Source organism: Atractosteus spatula, chromosome 18 (genome assembly GCF_055471065.1).
Source record: "Atractosteus spatula isolate fAtrSpa1 chromosome 18, fAtrSpa1.hap1, whole genome shotgun sequence".
Lineage (NCBI taxonomy): Eukaryota > Metazoa > Chordata > Actinopteri > Semionotiformes > Lepisosteidae > Atractosteus > Atractosteus spatula.
In genome coordinates this window covers 17588828-17608037 of record NC_142723.1, presented here as the reverse complement: position 1 = coordinate 17608037, position 19210 = coordinate 17588828, and the positions used below count along the sequence as shown (strand labels likewise).

Genomic DNA, 19210 nt, shown 5'->3' with positions numbered 1-19210 from the left:
TGCTATTACGTTACTGTAAACAACCATTACAAAATTTTTTTCCCCACAACAGATTAAGCACACAATAAAAGAATGACATTTCAATTCAACGAAAACAACAATGCCCACTGAACCTTGAGTTTGTTAGTTTTCCAAAGTTTTAGCTGCAGTTATTTTCCATGTGAAAACCACAAGCAGGGAACTGTACAAGACATTTCTACTGCAGACATACACCTTCACACAAAAAAATGTATAAATAAGTACATTTATACTTATATACTTATGCGCATAATAAGTGCATTCTCCCCTGCAGTTTCTATTTCTATCATCTAGTCAGTCTCTTTGAGGATTCTGAATGCATGAACAAGGTCCTCTCATAGTCTTCTCTAATCAAGAATTTTAAAAAAATTTCAAGAACGTAAGCAATTTATAGGAACAATGAAGAAAAGTGTCACTAATACAGATCCTTGTAGTACTCCTCTAGGTATATCATTACAGCTGGAACATCCATCCCTAACCTGTACCTTAATTTTTATTCAACAACCATTTCTCAATACAAATGTATGTTTCCTTGAATATCTAGTATCTTCAATTTGAGCATTAATTTTAATTTTCATCAAAAGCCTTCTGAAAATCTAAATACCCGAACCTTACGGGAAAAATAGAGTTAGGTGAGAACTGAAGTCACGACTATTATTTTTTTTTACCTTTAATAAAGAAAAACTTTAACATCAGAGCAAAGAAAACAACAACATAGCTTGGGAATAATACTGTAAAGATAGCAAGGCATTTCTGGCATGATTCTTAACTTCATGGCTGTAGCGATGCGGGTCAGAGGTACAAGAACGTACAGTAAGCCACAGATACAACAAATACTCAAATTCAAAATAATTAAAGGAAATCGGTTGATTCAACAAACTGCAGTATCGATACCAGTTTACTCTCTTCTTGTCTGACCCGATTTTCTTCTTCCACCAACGCAAATCAGCCTATTTTATTAGCATTTGGAGATAAATAGGCACCGGCTTGGGAGACTTTTCTCCAACTACTCACTTGACCTTGAGAAGTGAGAATGAAATGAGTTGCAGAGGGAGTTCAATTCTATCAAACTCTCTGAGGGGGGGGTGATGAATAATAATAAGATCTCTACAATATTCATTTACCCTGTCATCAACCTTCTTCTTAAAGATCAGAACCGAAGGGAAAGAGGCATTTCCCTGCTGATCCACAAACCGCCCGAACCCCACTGTGGTAGCCATTGCCCACTGCCACAAACGTCCAAAGTGAAGCTGAGCGAAAATAAATTATCTGAACTCAATTAACTTTGAAAATGCATCAACGCACACTTTAAGCAGAAATGCCACACATGGCGACTACAGGGGATGGCCGAACGCCGGACGCACTTGTCCGAAGGTAACGTCGATTCTGCTCAAGTCCCAAGACGTGAACTTTAATGATTCGAAATAACTTTACAAGCAGCACAACAGGTACACTGAAAATGCAGCCTCAAGAAAGAAAATGTAATTCAAGGACACAAAGCTTGGAAAATAAAATGTGTTATTAACTGCAACACGAGAAATTGTCTTTTGGTTTGAAGTGATTAGCTCAAGTGATTAGATGATTTCATTTTTACTGAAGAAACCCATTTAATAAAGAAACGTAATTTGTTTGTATTTCCCCTGCCTATTTTCTCTTGTCAGTCAGAAGATTGCTTCTTTATTATTTCTGACTCTGCTTCCACCACCTGAGTTAAAATACAGACCAAGCTCATTTCTGTACTGTTAGCAGCCTGTCTCCAATAAGTCTCTTGATTTTCTGCATTGAATGCTTGTAATTGTAATACATATTAAAGAGGACAGTATGCTGATGATATTTGCTGGACTGTGTTAAGGAAAATCATGCAACCAAGTACAGCTACAGCATCTTTAAGCAAAAATAAAAAATACAAATGTCGGCAGATATATAAAATATACAAATGATCAACCCAAAAACTGTACTGCACCATCTTATCAGTTCTTTTGTTTATCACTCAATATTCACATAGATATATGATCATGAAAACATGCTGCATAGGAAAGATGTTGCTTAAATCACTTTTACTCTAATACTGAGATGACACTGATTAGACCTGACACTTCATTCCCTGCTATACCATATTTAGATGACTTTCATAAGTGACATTCTAGCTAAACTAATGCACAAAAATGCAAAAACAATTCTAATCAACACAGTTCTTTCCAAGGTACACAGCCCATTTTTAAAAACACTAAAGTTTGAGTCACTTCTAAATTGTGCAGTCAATTATATTTAAAGGAACTGGTAATGGGTTTATTCCCTGCTGAAAAGAAAAGAAAGGAAACACAACTATTATAAATTAAATATACAATTGTATGTAATATACATACAGTGAAAAGTTTGCTAAAAATGACTTTATATAAAGGAAGTATCACATCAAACATACAAAACAACTTACAAAGTCACAGTCTTAGGGCACACTTTTATTTTATTACCTCTACTATTTTCTCAAAATAAGTGGAAAACTAATCTGAACATCTTAGTACCACGTTGCACCTGATTATGAAAATGAATAATTTGTCGACAAACTCCCCTTTAAAAGATAATTTACCATAAAAATAACCTCAAAGTACTAACTGTGTTGGTTGAACCCATATGAAGTTGGGTTTCAGTAATGTTTTATTTCTTCTAAAAAGGAAGATAAGAATAGATCATGTACAATACAACTCTTCATTCTCACTCTCTAGACAAGATGAAGACTACAAACAACAGAACACTTAACATATCACAAACCTCAGCATACTTCCCCATACAATTTCTTATATTATCTCAAATTAGACCCTACACAACCTAATCTATCACTGGTTAAAATAGTGACGGTCTTTCATTGTAATTATCTAGCTTTACTGAAAATTAAGGTACATAAATCAAAACTGTTAACCATTACAGGACAGATTGACACATTATCTACATGAACATGAGTCACTGAAGGATTCATTTTTATTTTTGTTGGAAGAAAATCAGTACGCATATGCATAGAAAATTCAAAAACATACACTACAAAAATTATTTAAATAAGAAGAATTTTTTAAAACAAAGTACATTCCAAGCTGACTTTGTCTGCAAAAGCAAAGGAAAAGAACAAAACAAAAGACAATTTAAGTTTTTTTTTACACATAAGACTGGAACATTTGGATAAAAAATAAAAGAAAAAATACAAAAAGCTCCATCATCCATCCTTTTTGGTTTTAATGAGAATAAATTCAAACTTAGAAGCATTAATGGAATCTACTCCCTATCTCAAATGCTTAGAGAGACATGTTACGAATTTGAAAAACTTTTTTCCTATTTCTAAGGCAATTAATTTAAAACCGTGGGAATTTATAATGACAGCCCACATAACATTATGCCGTGAAAACTTTTATTTGTGCACACTTGCCTTAATAATGTTTGGGAAGCAGCAGGTAAAGCAAACATCTGCTACACCTGACTTACGATTAAAAAATATATTTTTAAGAGCCTCACGCACGTCTACATTTGAGAAATAAGCAACAAAAAAATGTGGTCCCTGAACTGCTCATTATACAGCCTGTGCACAGCGGTACCACACTGAATTCAAAATTCAACAAAGTATAAGAAGCCCAACTGTATATGGGATTCCCCAAGCAGTGGCTCACAAACGACTGACCTCCTCTGAGGCAGGGTGGAGATAATTCAATTCAATTTATTTTTATATAGCGCCTTTCACAACAGGTGTCCCCAAGGCGCTTAACAACGCAAGTAACCATACATTGTGTGAATACAGAACAGAAGACCAGAAGACAACGGAGGAGAGGAACCAAAAACTCCTTAGTAAGGAGCAAAAAAAAACCTCTAGGGGTCCAAAGTCAACTGGCTGCCCAACCGCTTGAATTAAAAAAGGAAATAAATGAATGAGGGTATTAATCCATCCTTCATGTCTTCTGTATGTCAGTACTCCATGCAGATCTCTGTAGACCAGTAAATTCCTCCTAAATGATAGCTGTATCCACAATGTCCCTCTTGGATCCATGGCAGTGATGTAGCATTCAGCTCACATGGTGCCCAGCACGGGCACCATCCAGACATGTGGGGAGGACAATAGGATAGTTTGGGATAGTTTGGTCAGAAAAGATGTATCTACCTGGTGGGCCAATAAGTCAGAGCTTCCTGGGAAATAGGCTAATCAGAAAGTCCTGCAATTTGTCAAATCCCTGCGGGCTTCCAACACTTACTGTATATACCACGAGAAACTTAACTCATATCCCATTGGACAGCTGGTACAACCTCACCCGACAGGCACTGTGGAATGCGCAGTGGGTCAAATGGCGAGAGGCTTTGCAGGTGGGTGTGTCACAGATGCCTGTCCCTGACTCCAGTCCTCTCGGTCTTGTTCAAAAACTACATCTTAAAACATCTGGGAGTTCCAAACTTAGTGAATAGAATAACGATTCATTTTAAAAATCAGAACAGAAATGACTCAAGGTGGGCGGCCTCACGGGTTCAATGCTGTCTGCATGGAGTCTGTATGTTCTCCCCTCGTTTGTATGGGTGTCTTCTGCCCTGGCATCCTCCCACAGTCTAAACGCATACTGGGAAGTTAACTGGGTTCTGGGAAAACTGGCCCTAGTGTGAGTGAGTGTGTGTCTGTCTGCTCTGTGATGGACTGGTGTCCCATCCAGGGTGTATCCTGCCTTGCTCCTGTTGCTTGCTAGGATAGGCTCTCACTTTCCACACATTCCTACACTGGATAAAGCAGTTTACAAAATGGGCTGATGTATAAAAGGTAGGGGTTGTGGATGAAAGTACTTTATTTAATGTCCAAAAAAAGTGTCAATCAGTTTCCCATTAACAACAGGAGACGCAAAAGGAAGTCTGCAAAATTAAATGTATATAGAGGAATATTCTTTCACCTTATTACAAGAGAAATGCTATATCATCGTGATACTCACATATGACTGTTTTGTTAAGAATGTATGATGACATTCACTTAATCTAAATTTATGAACTGATTTTTTTTTCATTTCTAGAATGAAGGAAGTACAAGGTCAGATGTACACTAAAACTACAACAAAGATTTATTTATTACCATGAAATGCATCTCCTGGGTTAATTTCTTTATATTGGATTTTCGTTAATGAAACGTACCCACTATAACACCCAGGAAGACAAAATTCCTCAGCTAAAAAAAACAAACTTATCTGTTGAAATTATCTGCACCACCACTCCACACACATAATTTATAAGTATAATTTACATTTATCAGTGCAGGTGTTAAAACAGATAAAGTGAAAAATGCATCTTATAATTCACAGCAGCTTTAAAATATTGGTATTTTGCTCACAGTGCAAGTTAAGATTTTTAATTGTGCTTGCCATAACAGAAAAGAAAACTGTTGTGACGAAAAGCTCTTAATCTAGACTGACATGGATTTGCTGTGAGTTGCTGGCTGTAATAAGCTCTTTGGTTATCATCTCGAAGAAGCATGGCATTGTATCTTGCCGGTTTTACCTGGTTTAGACATTCTTCTCATTTAGCATCTAGTCCAGATCAGGTGATTTCCCCCTCTCATTTTTATTTGTGGTACTTAAAACACATTCATTTAAAAACCTGAATTTCAAAACAAAACAATAGCAAAACAAACAAAGATGTTAATTATTCTGTTGAAACTGCTCATGCAGATTACATTGGCTTACGCTGTTAAAATTAATTTATACATTATGCAGTACCAAGGTTTGAAAGTAATCTACACGACACATGCTGAATAGAAATGACCAGAAAAATTATTAAAGTGCTGTGTAACTGTGCTCGTCCAGGGGTAGTAAAACGAGGAATCTATGGGCCTTGTTTACTTAAGGATGGCACATTTCCATAATTAAGGCAGAATGCAGAACAGCAACTAGACAGAAAATAAAACAAAATATTCCATCTGATAGTTCTGTTTGGACTGTTAGCTTTTTGTAAAATAATCTAATAAACCAAATAAGCACCATGAGTCCAGCCTTCAGACATAAGCATACCAAAAATGTACTGATGCAAAAAGACTTGCCCAGTTAGAGTAGGTTCCAGGTGCATCCACGCTACAAAATCCCTGCACGCTATGTTTTAAGGAAATGTTTATTCCTTTATTAATTGAGTTATAGCACATGCAAAAAGCAAGTATTCATAAAAAAAATATTCAGTCCAGAACAGCGACAGTTAATGTAATTGCGATGTGGATATTTAAAATTGAATTACGTGCATGATTTGTGTACCTGACAGTTTTAGGACTTAACAGTTTACTTTCTTGCATACAGGTTATTGGCACCCTGTAATGACAAACAATATACTTTTTTTCTCCATTGCACTACAATCCTTTCTAAAGCATAAAAAAACTTAATACTTCCTGCCTGCAACTAATTTATCATTATCAGGAAAAAAATCTTTTTTTTTGTGAAGTCCACTGGCATTTCAATGAATAGGTATGACAGTATTTACAGGGTTAAGCAACAATACAGGATTCTTTCCCATTCCTGTAGAATAGCCCACCTCATCCCAAACATTCGAATGTCTGCAAAACGGGGTATGCATGTTACAAATGTCACCCTCTCATTTCACAAAGTAGATGTTTTACACAAGCAGCATGAAGACGTGCATTAACCGTCCAGCTGAAAGCGAAACGAGTCCACAGGAAAGGAGGCAAGTGAGGTCCCAGGACCTGTTCATTAATCACGAAAGAGGACTTGGCTCGACTGCAACATTATTCCATCCTGTGACATATCAATGGCACAGAAGCACTCTACTCTTGATATGCAGGGCAATTTGATTACTTTCTGTATTTTCTTCACTTTCACCAGGCTTGTCATTTACCGAGTAAAAGTAACCTCAACGCCGGAGCCCAATACATCACCGAACGACCCACGGATTTTCTACAAAGAGTATATTCGACCTCATAGAGGAAATTTCATAAAGTCAGCTTCTGTGGAGGCCCTGCGCAGTGAGAGCTGTGTACAGCTTTGAACACAACAGCGAGTGGGAGTGGACATGATTAAGTTATCAAATAGGTTCCCACTATCCCAAATAAATCTCCGCTCTCTCTAAATGATGATTCTCGCCTCGGTCTCCCGCAGCTGCAGAAACAGACTTGGTCAGCTGGTCCCACCACAGCTAAAAGGATGCTGCTTTTTAAGGCATCATAGTCCTTGTCCTGACATGATGAGGTTCTATCCTGACTTTTATATGGACATTTTGGGGAGTTCCACTGCTGATGCAGGCACAGTAAGGATCTCATTGCTGATTCTTGTTGAGATGATGTTCTTACCATAGATGGGGGCAGTGAGGGGAGGTGAATAGTGATCTATTATTTTATTATACTGATTATTCTCTGTTTTTGAACATTGAACACTAAAGATGGATACGGAATTTCCAAACAAAGGTTTCCAAATACAGTATGTATTCAGTGCAGTATTCATATCAGAAACATAGAAGAGACATTGATGACAAATGTCTGAACATGTTTCCTGCCATTTCACGCAAACAGTAATTATGATTTTAGACATCAAACGTTAAGAAAACAAAGCAAAAGCAGATATGTTTTTTAATATATATCAAAATACTGCAGGGATGATATTGAGCTGAACACAGAGCCTCGTAGAAATGTCCTGGAATTAACATTACAGTTTAAGAAGACCCTCAACTGTGTCAAACCAGCAAAACAATAGCCGACAGGTCAGCTAGATGAAAGGCTTCAACTTTTAATAAACCTGGGTTTTAATTACCGAGACATGAGTTCTTAAACACACATTGGCCCAGCACGCAAACAAAAAGAAACAAAAACATTTAAAAAACTAAATTAACACAAACACCAGGCATGTAAAACATTGTCAGAAAAATGAACCATTAACAAGTATTCCATAAGCAAAAGAATAATCTGTTTGATTCAGCTAGGACAGGAGAAACGAGAGCAGACAGTGTTAGTTAGTACTGATGGTTTTCTACCCTGCTTGTGTTTCGCAAGGAAATTGGTTATCTCCACCTGCTCCCAGCAGCTCCGCAATCTGAAATTTGCACTAATTGAGATGAATGTTTAGAGCCTGCTGTCACTACCAGATGCCTAACATTGACCACTATTTGGAAATATAGTACAATGCTCTAGCTGTTTAACCCCTTAAGAGTAAAATGATTGATAACGACTCAAATTACCTATCCATTCTGTTTCAGATATCATTAGCCTTTAATTAATAGAGCACAGTGATCTTGTAGAGGCAGGTTGTATAGAAAAGGCTCTTGGCTATGATGAATCTCTTTGTCACCTTGGTATAATAAGCAAGCAGAATGTGAATCATTTCTATCCTGACCTTCTTCATACACATAAAGCTATCCATCTCTGTTGAAATCTAAATCTAGAACAAAATTGATGTGTAGACACACACAGGTGTGTAGATATCCAGTTTTTGTAACTCTATTACTGTTATTTTTGTCTCAGCAGCTAAAATGTTTTGATATTGTGCCCACATTATCAGAAAAGTTCACATATATCCCCTACGTTAAACTGCAAATAGGTCATTTCTATAGCACTGTGACCACTAGTCTTAAAATAATTCAGAACATCCGAAAAATTGTGCAACACAGCACTGTCTTCATCAACCTTATATCCTGTGTGTTATCTTTCATTCATTTGAACACATTCAAAGACGCAAAAAAATCCATTAAGAATAAAACTCTTGATATGGATCACTGGTAATCACTGGTAATCACTGGTATGGATCACTGGTGACAAAAAGCATTTCACAAGCAACAATGTTACAAGATTAAAATAGACATTCAGAAAGCTTCTGATGAGGTCCCTTTGTTAAAAAAAAAGTTGATTCTCAAATTAGAAATACAAGGAAACCAAGATTAGATTGATTGAGAACTTATCTAACTTGAAACAAGATGAGTGACAAATTCAGGGGCATGACTTTTAATTGGGCACATGTAAGCTCTGGTATGCTGAAAGTATCCATGTTAAACTTGTTGTCAATCATGAGCTGTAATTAATATCTTGGATTCTAATATAACTGATACTAACTAGTTACATTTGTAGATAATACAAGGGAGAGTGGTCAAAGAGGGCAGAGGCAAGGGAATTAGAAACTGACGGGACATGCTCAGTTTTACAGGAGCTTTACAGAGACTGAAGAGTGGACAATGAAAGGGTACAGGCAGGGTCAGCTGGAAGGGCTATTTCACACTCGACACTGAATCAAAGACAAGAGGTCACAGCTGTATACTACAAGGGAATTCATTTAGGACAGAGAAAATACTTCTTTACACAAAGTGCTGTGGGTGTTTGGAACAGGCTTCCCAGATCGGTAGGTAAATCTAGTTAAGTCTCTGGACAATTTTATGAAACATCTAGACAAGATCTTACTTTCACTTAGCTATTAAATTACAGATGGTCTGCAATCATCTACAATCTTTTATGTTTTTATGATTTTTTTACATGTTCTTAAGAATCGGTAATCAATAGCTACGCTAAACTGTAAATAAATGTTTTCCAGTCCTATTGCTTGATAAATGCTTGATAAACCAGATAATTTCCAAATTGACAAACATTTGTATGCCACAGTTCCCCGTCATCGGAATTCAGATTCTGCAAAAGTCCTTCAGTCTACTCCTATTAAAAATGGATCAATATCACTGCAATCAAACTGCCAAACAATGAATAAGCAGTTAGAAGGGCCAAAAGTATCAGAAAGGCATTAAGCTTCAATCTGTTTGATGTCATAGCAGGGCACTTTCAAGAAATAAGAAATAAGATCGCACTTTTGACTATTCATTAAAACCAAAGTATCACAGTGATGGTTGGAAGACAAGCTAAATTTGTTCACTAAGTTTAAAAATGATAAAACCAGTATCTTGCTGGATCTTCAGTTGAACAAAAGACAAATTATAACAAAAACAATGGCTTCTTTCAACCTCCCTCTTAATTTTTGGGACAATCACTTCAAACCTAAATCAGATGCTTTAACTTGCAGGACTAGTTTATAGACAGATAGTGGTGGTCATTATTTTTTTTTCCATTCTTAACATGGGTAATTTTGCCATTTGCACCTAAAATAATAAAACAACCATTCTTGAATATTGAAAGAATATTTTAGCTATGTGTCCATAAATTCACCTCTACACCACTACCTCTATTTTAACTATACAGAGACACAGCCTGACAACCTTGATGCCTACTAATCATAAGAGACGTCTATATAGAATAACACTGTTTATTGCAAGGAAAAAAATATGAGGTCAGAACTGAATTACAAAAAAACACACTAAAAATTCTGTGAATGTTTTGGCATCCGTATCTGTCCCTTAGAAATCCACTAAAGCAGGAGGCTGGAACAACAAGAGAGAAAAAGTTGCAGGTTTCAATTGGCCTTACAACTCTGCAGGTCAGAGACACCTGAAATTTCATTTATTTTCAATACCACCAGCTGAGCTTAAAAAAAAGAAAGAAAAACTCAATATGAAATATAATTTCAAAACAAATATTGCCAGCATGTCTTTCTACTGCCTAGCTTTTTTTATCTCCTCATTTTTGAGGTCTAAATTGTCAACCGATTTCGTATACAGTACCAGTGATGAGAATGATCATCTGAATCTCAAAACGCTGAGTCTTTATTTTACCATCTAGAAATTAATAAAACCAAATTCAATCTTCAGAAAAAAAAAATTTCTCTGCGGCTCTGCGAGCACCCAATATGAGAAGAAAAAGGTGACACTATCTAGGAGGCTGAGCACCTGGTTCCTTTTAAATTGAGAGGGAACCAAGTTTGAGTTGTAATTGAATGTAACGGAAGATGTGAGTAAATCACACAGACCGCAAATCTACTGCGAACTGATTTAAGCAGGTTTCATAAAGAGACATTCTAGAGGAGTTTCACTGCTGGCTTCCCCCCCCCCGTTGAAGAATTTCACACACAGGGCTACAAAGGCAAAAGCAAAAAAGGTAAAAATCTTTAATACAACTTAAATGATCAATTGAAAAAAAAGGTACTTGATTTCGTGAGAACGGGAGTAGCTTCCAGGAGATAATGTGGTAAAGGTCTTTGCCAGGAGAGTGGTAAGATGGCAGGGTACCAATCAGGATGGAGGTTTGGAGCTGTAAGGTAGGCGAAGAAGAGGGAGGAGCTGGGACAGGTTTGACCCTTCGGACAGCAGACAGGTTGCCAGGCAGAGCAGCCTCAAGAAAAGCGGAGGTTATCTTCCATCTTCCACGCGACGCCCAGAGCAAAACAACTTTAACTAGCATGACAGCGTATAAGACAGCTTGCAAGTGAGACCAGGCCTTTCGGCCCATCCAGCTCAGTTTGCAGTCAGGTAACCACAAGGATCCAGATCTCTGGCTCATCGCCCTTGCTAAAGTATTACATCAGATGGATTAAATAATCAATCACATAAAGTGGCTTCACACAAAGTAGTTTACATTTTAAGCTGGGAGGGGGGTTGTGTTGCATTTACACTATTGGACTTCTGGAGTTCTGGTGCTGATTAAATTCAGACCACTGCTTCACTCAGGGTTCGGTCACTTGGTTTTCTTGTGTCCCCTTGGAGGATGTGAGAGGTTATTTGGCATCAGGTCTCTCTGTGCTTCTGCAGCCCATGATGCTGCTCTCCGGGACCCAGGTTCGAGCCTGGCCTCACCTTAACTGCCCCCCAGACTGTGTGAGCCAGGTAATACCCAGCAGCCACTGTAGGGTCACACCCCTTTACAGGAGAAGGCAACCATGTTGGGCTATCCTGCATGAAACTTAACATGAACTTTCAGTCGAAGCAAATATTTTATTTTACCAACGCTAACTTAATTGATAGTTAAACTGCGCATCATACTCAAGTTCGCTTCATCCTAAAAAACTAAGTTTTGGAAGTTCTTAAAGGCATGGTCAGCTGACTCCTATGTAAAAGTCTGTTCTCATTTGAATCCAATCCTGAGTCATTTGTATTAAAGCAAAAATGATAAAAAGAAATTAACTCTCCAAACAAAAACAAAGAAAACAGAATAATTAACTTTGCTTGAAAAATTCCTTATCACAACTGGTTATTGGTAACGTTGTTTTACTAAAATCACTTTCATTTATTTTTTGTTTATGTTCCTTGGACATTTTGCACGCTGGTGCTGGCAAACCTTACTGCCACACTTCAGAGAAAAGAAAATCCTTTGGGATCAGAAACTATTCACATTCATTCCAAATCGCAGACTAAAACTGCAAAAACCTGAATGTCCCTTTCTGAATGCATATTGCACCACACCAGAATAAAATCCAAAAATCATAATGACTCAACCTTTCAACTATCAAAATGTTTTAGAACGATTTAATTGACTGTCACAAAACAATTAGAGATTTTCCCAGAAAGCAATGAAAAAAGACTACAAAATTCCTGGTGCATCACACAGCAGAGGTTTGATTAATTAGGGTTGACTTGATAATTTACAGAATTTTGATCAAGTAGAACACTAATTATAAAAACACCCTGAAGCACAAAACTAGAGAAATAAAATGTTATGAATCTGTCTGCTAACATACTGCTGGTAGACAAGCTGATATTTCAGCCTCAGTACCTTCAATATTTTTGCAGCAGTGTGATACAAATAGCTTAAGTATCTGAATTTTAAATTCCTTACTTGAAAAACCAAAGCCACCAATAAAAATGCCTTGAAGACATATCACTTTTGCTTCATACAACATTTCATCATAAATTACTGTTTAAGGGGAACAGGAAAAGGAAGATCAGAAATACATCTAAAAACCGTTAAGTTTTTTGGCACGTTTGCTCTTGGAAAAAGTATTTTATATGCAAAATACCAAGTATTAATTAATTACTCCACATAAGTTAAGACGCACGTAAGTTTCAATATTACGTTTGGCATGCAATTCTGTAAAAGAATGTTTCAAAATCACTGAACAGAAACAACAATCTCTCATCATTTAATGAGCTTAATGCTACAACGGAGCAGAAATTCTAGAAGCAGCATCTCAGTCAATTTTATTACACATTATAGATTTTCATGTTAAATTTCCATTTACTGTTTTGTTTTACAGACTATGCTTAATACCTCACTTCTTTATATAGTTTTGCAACAGTTAAAATATTAATTAAAACGCTCTGTTAAATGTTGCGATTCAGAATATTAGCTACAGGTAAATTAATCTATTGCCATTTCCCACAAATTTAACAAACAGTAGTGAAGTCATGAACTTATGCTCATAGTGAGTCAATGTAACAAACACGTTACAAGATTTCTTGTAAAAAGGAAAATGACGACTCCACATTATTTCTGAAACAGTCTTTGACTATTATTTGAGGTGGCAAAGTGCTGGCAATCTTTATAATTATATTATAACACTGCCCCCCCACATCCCCTTAAAAAGTGGAAGCTGTGTCAGAGGTATAAAAGATTTGTGACAAGAATAAAATGCGTAACATATGCACCTTACTTTGTTAATAGCAGTAAGGCTTATCAGTCTGGGACTGTCAATGAATTCCATCATCAGGAAAATAGAATCATTTGCTTGTACAAGCCACGTCAATCCGTTTCAATTTTACTGCCCCTGGGGGCTCTGCAGAAGGCAGTCACATACTGTTATACAACATGGGAAATAGCACGAAGACATCTTTACAACCATTCACTTATCTGTGCTGCCAAGATGACATTCCTCTGGCATAACTACTGTCTGATAACATAGGTTTTTAATACAGCTCAGTTTTACAGTAAAAAGCACTTTACATGTTTAAGCCAACTCTTGACTATGAAACCTGCCCTTATCTAACAAGAGACAAGAGCATCCCAAGGGCCAACACAAGAGTTAATCCTATTTCCACCTGCAAAGAAAAAATACTTTTTATCCTGTCAGAGTGTCAAATTACCCACTAATTTTCAAAAGTGTTATTCTCCTGCCTACTATACAGGTAGACAAAGGGAGAAAAGTTCCTAAAAGTCCCTGGTTCGGGGCATATCGATGAGAGTGAGACACCATTGATCACACAGTTTTTGAAATCGTATAGGACATCCGTGCGATTCAAACATCCAATGTTTTCCAAGGCAGAGTTTCCAAAGCCAGTCTTCCCTGGCAATATCTCTTTTTTTCATTTGTACGACATTTCAAGGTTTTTTCTGTACTGCTTGCAAACAAAAATGTCTCAATGAAACTAAAGGCTTAACACCTAAGTAAGAAGGTAGTGTACTTCCTTCGTTCCCCAAAGCCACACGTATTGGAAGCGACAGTAGTAACCCCTCTTTGGACCTTTCACAGATTTAGACCTTTTGGAAATTTCTGAAATCAGCGGTTTGGAGTTCCCTCTCAAAGTATTAACAGAATCAGTCCACTTCAGTGATCAAACTGCCACTTTTACATTTTTCTCCATTTTCTATTGATTCCCCCCACCTTTTGGTGTCCAAGTACATTTGCAAATTTGTAGATCTAGCTTTAACCATAGCATTAGCTGAAGCAAAAAATGGAATTCACACGCGGCTGCTCTTTACGCTCGTAGAGAAATGTCATGTAAAATGAAAGTAGGACAGCGTGTAAAAAAGGAAGGGAAAAGAGATTACAAAACCGGCAAAGGTGTCAAACCTGTGATCCTGGCTTTCTTCCCCAGAGCACTTAAATGCATTTTTAATTCAGACACAAGTACAATAAATGTACGAGTAAACAGAAGTCTGGTGGTGGTATACTTCTTTATTCTGTCTTGGGACTGAAATGCTATAGATCATCGTGCCACCAGGATGACTGCGTCAAATCATCAGAGCTTCAAAGACTGAGAATTCTTCATAATATTCTAATTTACAAAAGACACGATAAAAGCTGATAGAAATCAAGTACAATAACTTACAACTGTCAAGACATGGAAAGATCATGAATATGAGGGGAAAAAAGGTGACTGTAGACGATTATACACAGAAAAAAATACATTTAAAATATCAGCGCCAAGTGAAAAGCTGATTTCCTAAGTAATAAAAGGTCTCCCCATACTATTACATTACCACCTATCTTCTGCATTATACTTTGAAACAAAAGCCAAGCATTTATCGAAGATCACAGATTACAGACCTTCCAGGCCTCTGCCTATGTGCCTGTTCACTTACTGTACCTCCAACGCTCTCCTGTATGAAGCGGAGCGTAGCTCACTCCGATTCGTGCTTTTTGCAGAAAAAAGTGTCCCTTCTCTAAAAGTCAATATCAAGAATGTGGTGATATGCATTCTAGAAGAAAAAAACCTTCAACATGAGCACCTTATTACCTTCAGTCGAGTCTGCCCTGATGCAGACTCACGAGAAGGGAGCACAAAGAATCGTAGGCACCAGTGTGAAACAGGAATTAGAAACAGGGCCCCCTAGGCCCGTACAGACTTGCAGGAAACACACGAGACCACAGGTGTGGATATTGGGACACGGCCTGTGATGGCAAATGTGAACATCTCTTGCCCAGAGGAGCTCATGTCAACAAGCAGCACAGCAGAAAAAGCCCTCCCCATGACACAGGGCATTACAATCGACTCCAATTTCAGCCGGTGAAGATGCAGAGGAAAGTGCATGGCCTGGAGTGATCAAAAGAGCAAATGAAATGATTAGAGCACAGCAATTTGATGACAGCCTTTCGACCTCAGATAAACCTCCCACCAAAAAGCATGCCACTTCTTTGACTGGGTAGAAGGCTACACTTCTGCTGAACTGAAACTCACTGATGTGACCGAGTACATGATTTTCATAACTGAAACCCCAAACCTAAACTGCACTCGTCTGGCCTCCAAAATCATATTCACAGGAGCACTCAGTATCCACGTACACGTTTTGAATAAGAGGTGTACAAGCCTGTAAAATGTGTTTCTAGTCAAGAAAACGTGATGTAAGTTAAATGAAAGATTTACCAAGATTGAAAGATGTTTTTTTTTTTAGTTTACAGGCTTTTACACAACACATTGGCATGAAGACTTTTTCTGAGAGCTGTAATGGACCGTTAAAATTGTGGATGTTTAAAAGTGCATTAGCTTATTAAAATGTTACATAGTGCTTAATTAGCAGTTTCATGTACTATTTGGTAAGACATGCCTGCAGTTTTAGAATCGCAAATATGAAATCCTACATTATCAGCTGAGTGAGGGTGGGGGGAGGGGGTATTGAGAGACATGAAGTAAAACTGTGAGGAGCCCCTACATTAGGGGTAGCAGTCAGAGATGTTCCAGGTGGGACTGAAATAGGGACATGTTCCCACACAGGAAAATGTGCAAAACACTAAATCAAATACCATCGAATACCAGCAGCACACTATAAAGCAAATCATTTTCAATGCAAGATCTTACTGATGTATGGAAGACAGCTATGTTTCATCAATTCACCAACAACTGGGCTGAACCGAATTCCAGGCCCAGCGATGACTACTCACTTTTTATTTTCAGGGCATTTCCCCACACAGAGCAGATCACTTCTTCAGAAGCCTGAACCAGCTTTCATTTGCGTAGGCCAATGGGAAGGCGACTCCTTCGCTTTACTTGATCAAGTATCGCCAAGCCCAGGATGTCAAGCAGCTGCAGCTTGCATAAAATCAACAGGGCTGCCGACGCCATTTAGGAGATTCTAAGTAAGACTTCAGCATCCTTCACCCCTTTCTAATATCTAAATCACTAGGTGTTAATATTATAAAAAGCTTACTGCAAACGATCATTCTTGACACTTAAAGATGACGGCGCTATATTCTAGCACTGTGGCATGACTCAGTCATGATGGTGGCAAAGCAACTAATTTTTAATAGCTTCATTCCTTTTCACATTCCTCCTTCATGAAACATTGTGTACAAGTAACAATCAATCCTATGTAAAGATATGGTGCTTCAATGTTACGCATTTTGGTTTAGTTGATCCTGAGTATACATTATAGCAATGGTCAGCAAACGTGGGCACGCACACATTTCTGTAACATGCCAATCTCTTTTTAAAGTCATCCAGATTTTAACAGACAACAAACATAAAAGGGCCAGTCAGAAGTAGCTAATACCCTGATTAAACAGTGTATGTCAAGAGCAAAAACACAGAGCTCCTAGCAAATGAACAATATCCTCATTCAAATTTGCAGACATTCTGAGTTCGGTACTTAATTATAGATGGTAATTTCAAAAAGATTCAATAGAATTGTGTGGTTTCAATTTGCATGCGAGAGACTGTGTTAGATTCTTGTATTATGTCAAGTGCTAATCTGTTTCCATTCTGGTAATCTAGAATTTAAGGAAATTAATCTTTAAAATGTTACATAAAGTAACATTTCTACCGGCCATCTGGAGGTTGGAAATTAGCCACTGAGAAAATCAAGTTTTAGAAAATTAAGTTTCAAATACCTGCTGTGTATTCCCTAAAATGCTCCCTATAGCCTATATAGGGCTTTTTAAAAATATACTTAATTAAAATTAAGTTGAATGTAAAACTGAACAACATAAGAACATGAGACAACAGAATTGCCTGATAAGGAAATATACCATATAGAAACTCCTGACTGTTTGCCAGATGAGCCCAGGGTCCAACTGCAAATTGCTGCATAGAATGAAAATTGATGTAAACTGCTATGACTACCCATAAATATGTCTCCCCAGTGGACTTTTAATAGTATGTACGGCATTTGTCAAAAAAGTCCCTGAACAAGCAATGCTATTTTTGAACACCTTTAAAGCTTAATAGGAGACTTGTCAAATCCTGAAGAGTTACCTTTTTTATAAATTAGAGTTTGTGGGGAGTGATCAAAATAGTTTCTTTCCAGACTGAAAGGGACTCAGTAAGCCAAGCCTCATCTTTAAAATAAACTTAACAAAAACTTGAAATCATCACATTTGTTTATTACAAAAAAATACCACATTAAAAGCATCCCAAATGTCTGTTCAGATCAATTACTCTGACAGCTTAAAATTAAACTGCGTAATAGGTCTCTCCTGAAGGGGGCCTGATCCTTTTTTAATGTTCACACAGTATAAGACATGGTGTTTGAACGTGCATTTTTAATCTTTAAGCTTTGCAGAGTTACATGTGGAATCGTATTCCCAGTCTAATTACCCTTCTACTCAAGCAGACTACCTGATCCCAATTTACACTTCATGTGCTGGTCAACTGCACACCTCTTAATAAACCTAATACACATAAGGTTCACAAAAACAGGCATAAAGACAACTGCTACAAGCCAATCTATGAGGCTCATTAGCTCAAGCAGGTGGCTGCGTCAGCAGGCGTAGATTGCAAAGGAACAAGTAAAGGTTTATTCCATTGTTGAAAAGAGAAGAAGGGAAACACCACATTTCGGTTGTGGAGCCTTCTTCAGGTGTAACATTCTCGAATACTTTTAGAGTTATCCACATGCATTGGTGTTCCAATAATAAATAAACGCATCCTAAAACATTGCCATCTAACCTGTTAATTACCATCATACCAAACTTACATTAAACACCTAGTCCTCAATATGTACTGGTGCTCCAGACAAATGCTATTCATAGATTAACTGCAGTTTACTTTATCACTTTTTCTTCCAGCCTGTGTGCTAGACATAGTACTACTACCACTATTTGTGAGGTTCTTCTGTATTGACAGACTTTAATAACAAGGATAGCAGATTACAAAATAAGCACATAAAAGGACCTGTTTAGAAGTGAAGCTGACAATAGATGGTCATTAGAAAATGGAGTAGACACAGACACCAGCTTAGTCAAAACGGGGTTCACTGCACTCAGTGTAGGTAACTCTCTAAAATGCCAATCCATGCAGAGCTTTATAGGTGAGCATGAGGGTTATGAAGTCAGCTTGAAACCTCATAGAACCTCATAGAAAGTGCAAATACTCCAAAACAGGAGTACTGTGATCACTTGTACAAGACCCAGTCAAGATTATGGCTGCCTAATTTAACATATTGCAGTTTTTTCACTGTAGTTCATTGGAGTTTGTAGACTTAGACAGTGCAGCAAACAGGTCATTGCAGTAATCAATTCTAAGAAAAAAAAACAGTCAAAGACAAACCAGGACAGTCTATTTCTGAGATGGAACAATAATGTTATAACAATGTGTTTCACATGATGGTCAAAAGTCAAGCCAGGATCAAATATCACCCCTAAATTCTTCAATTTTGAATGAAATTCCAGTAATGTGCAGTCCACAAATAGGGCTACTGCACTGGCTTTATGTAGGTGATAATGGGAGGTGCCAGGTAGCATGA

The 19210-nt window shown here is 37.4% G+C and overlaps 1 protein-coding gene across 1 annotated transcript in view; it reads right to left on the bottom strand.

Annotated features, from left to right (window-relative positions):
* mad1l1 (mitotic arrest deficient 1 like 1) overlaps positions 1-19210 on the bottom strand; it is a 280158-nt gene that overhangs the window by 219635 nt on the left and 41313 nt on the right. The window lies entirely within an intron of this gene.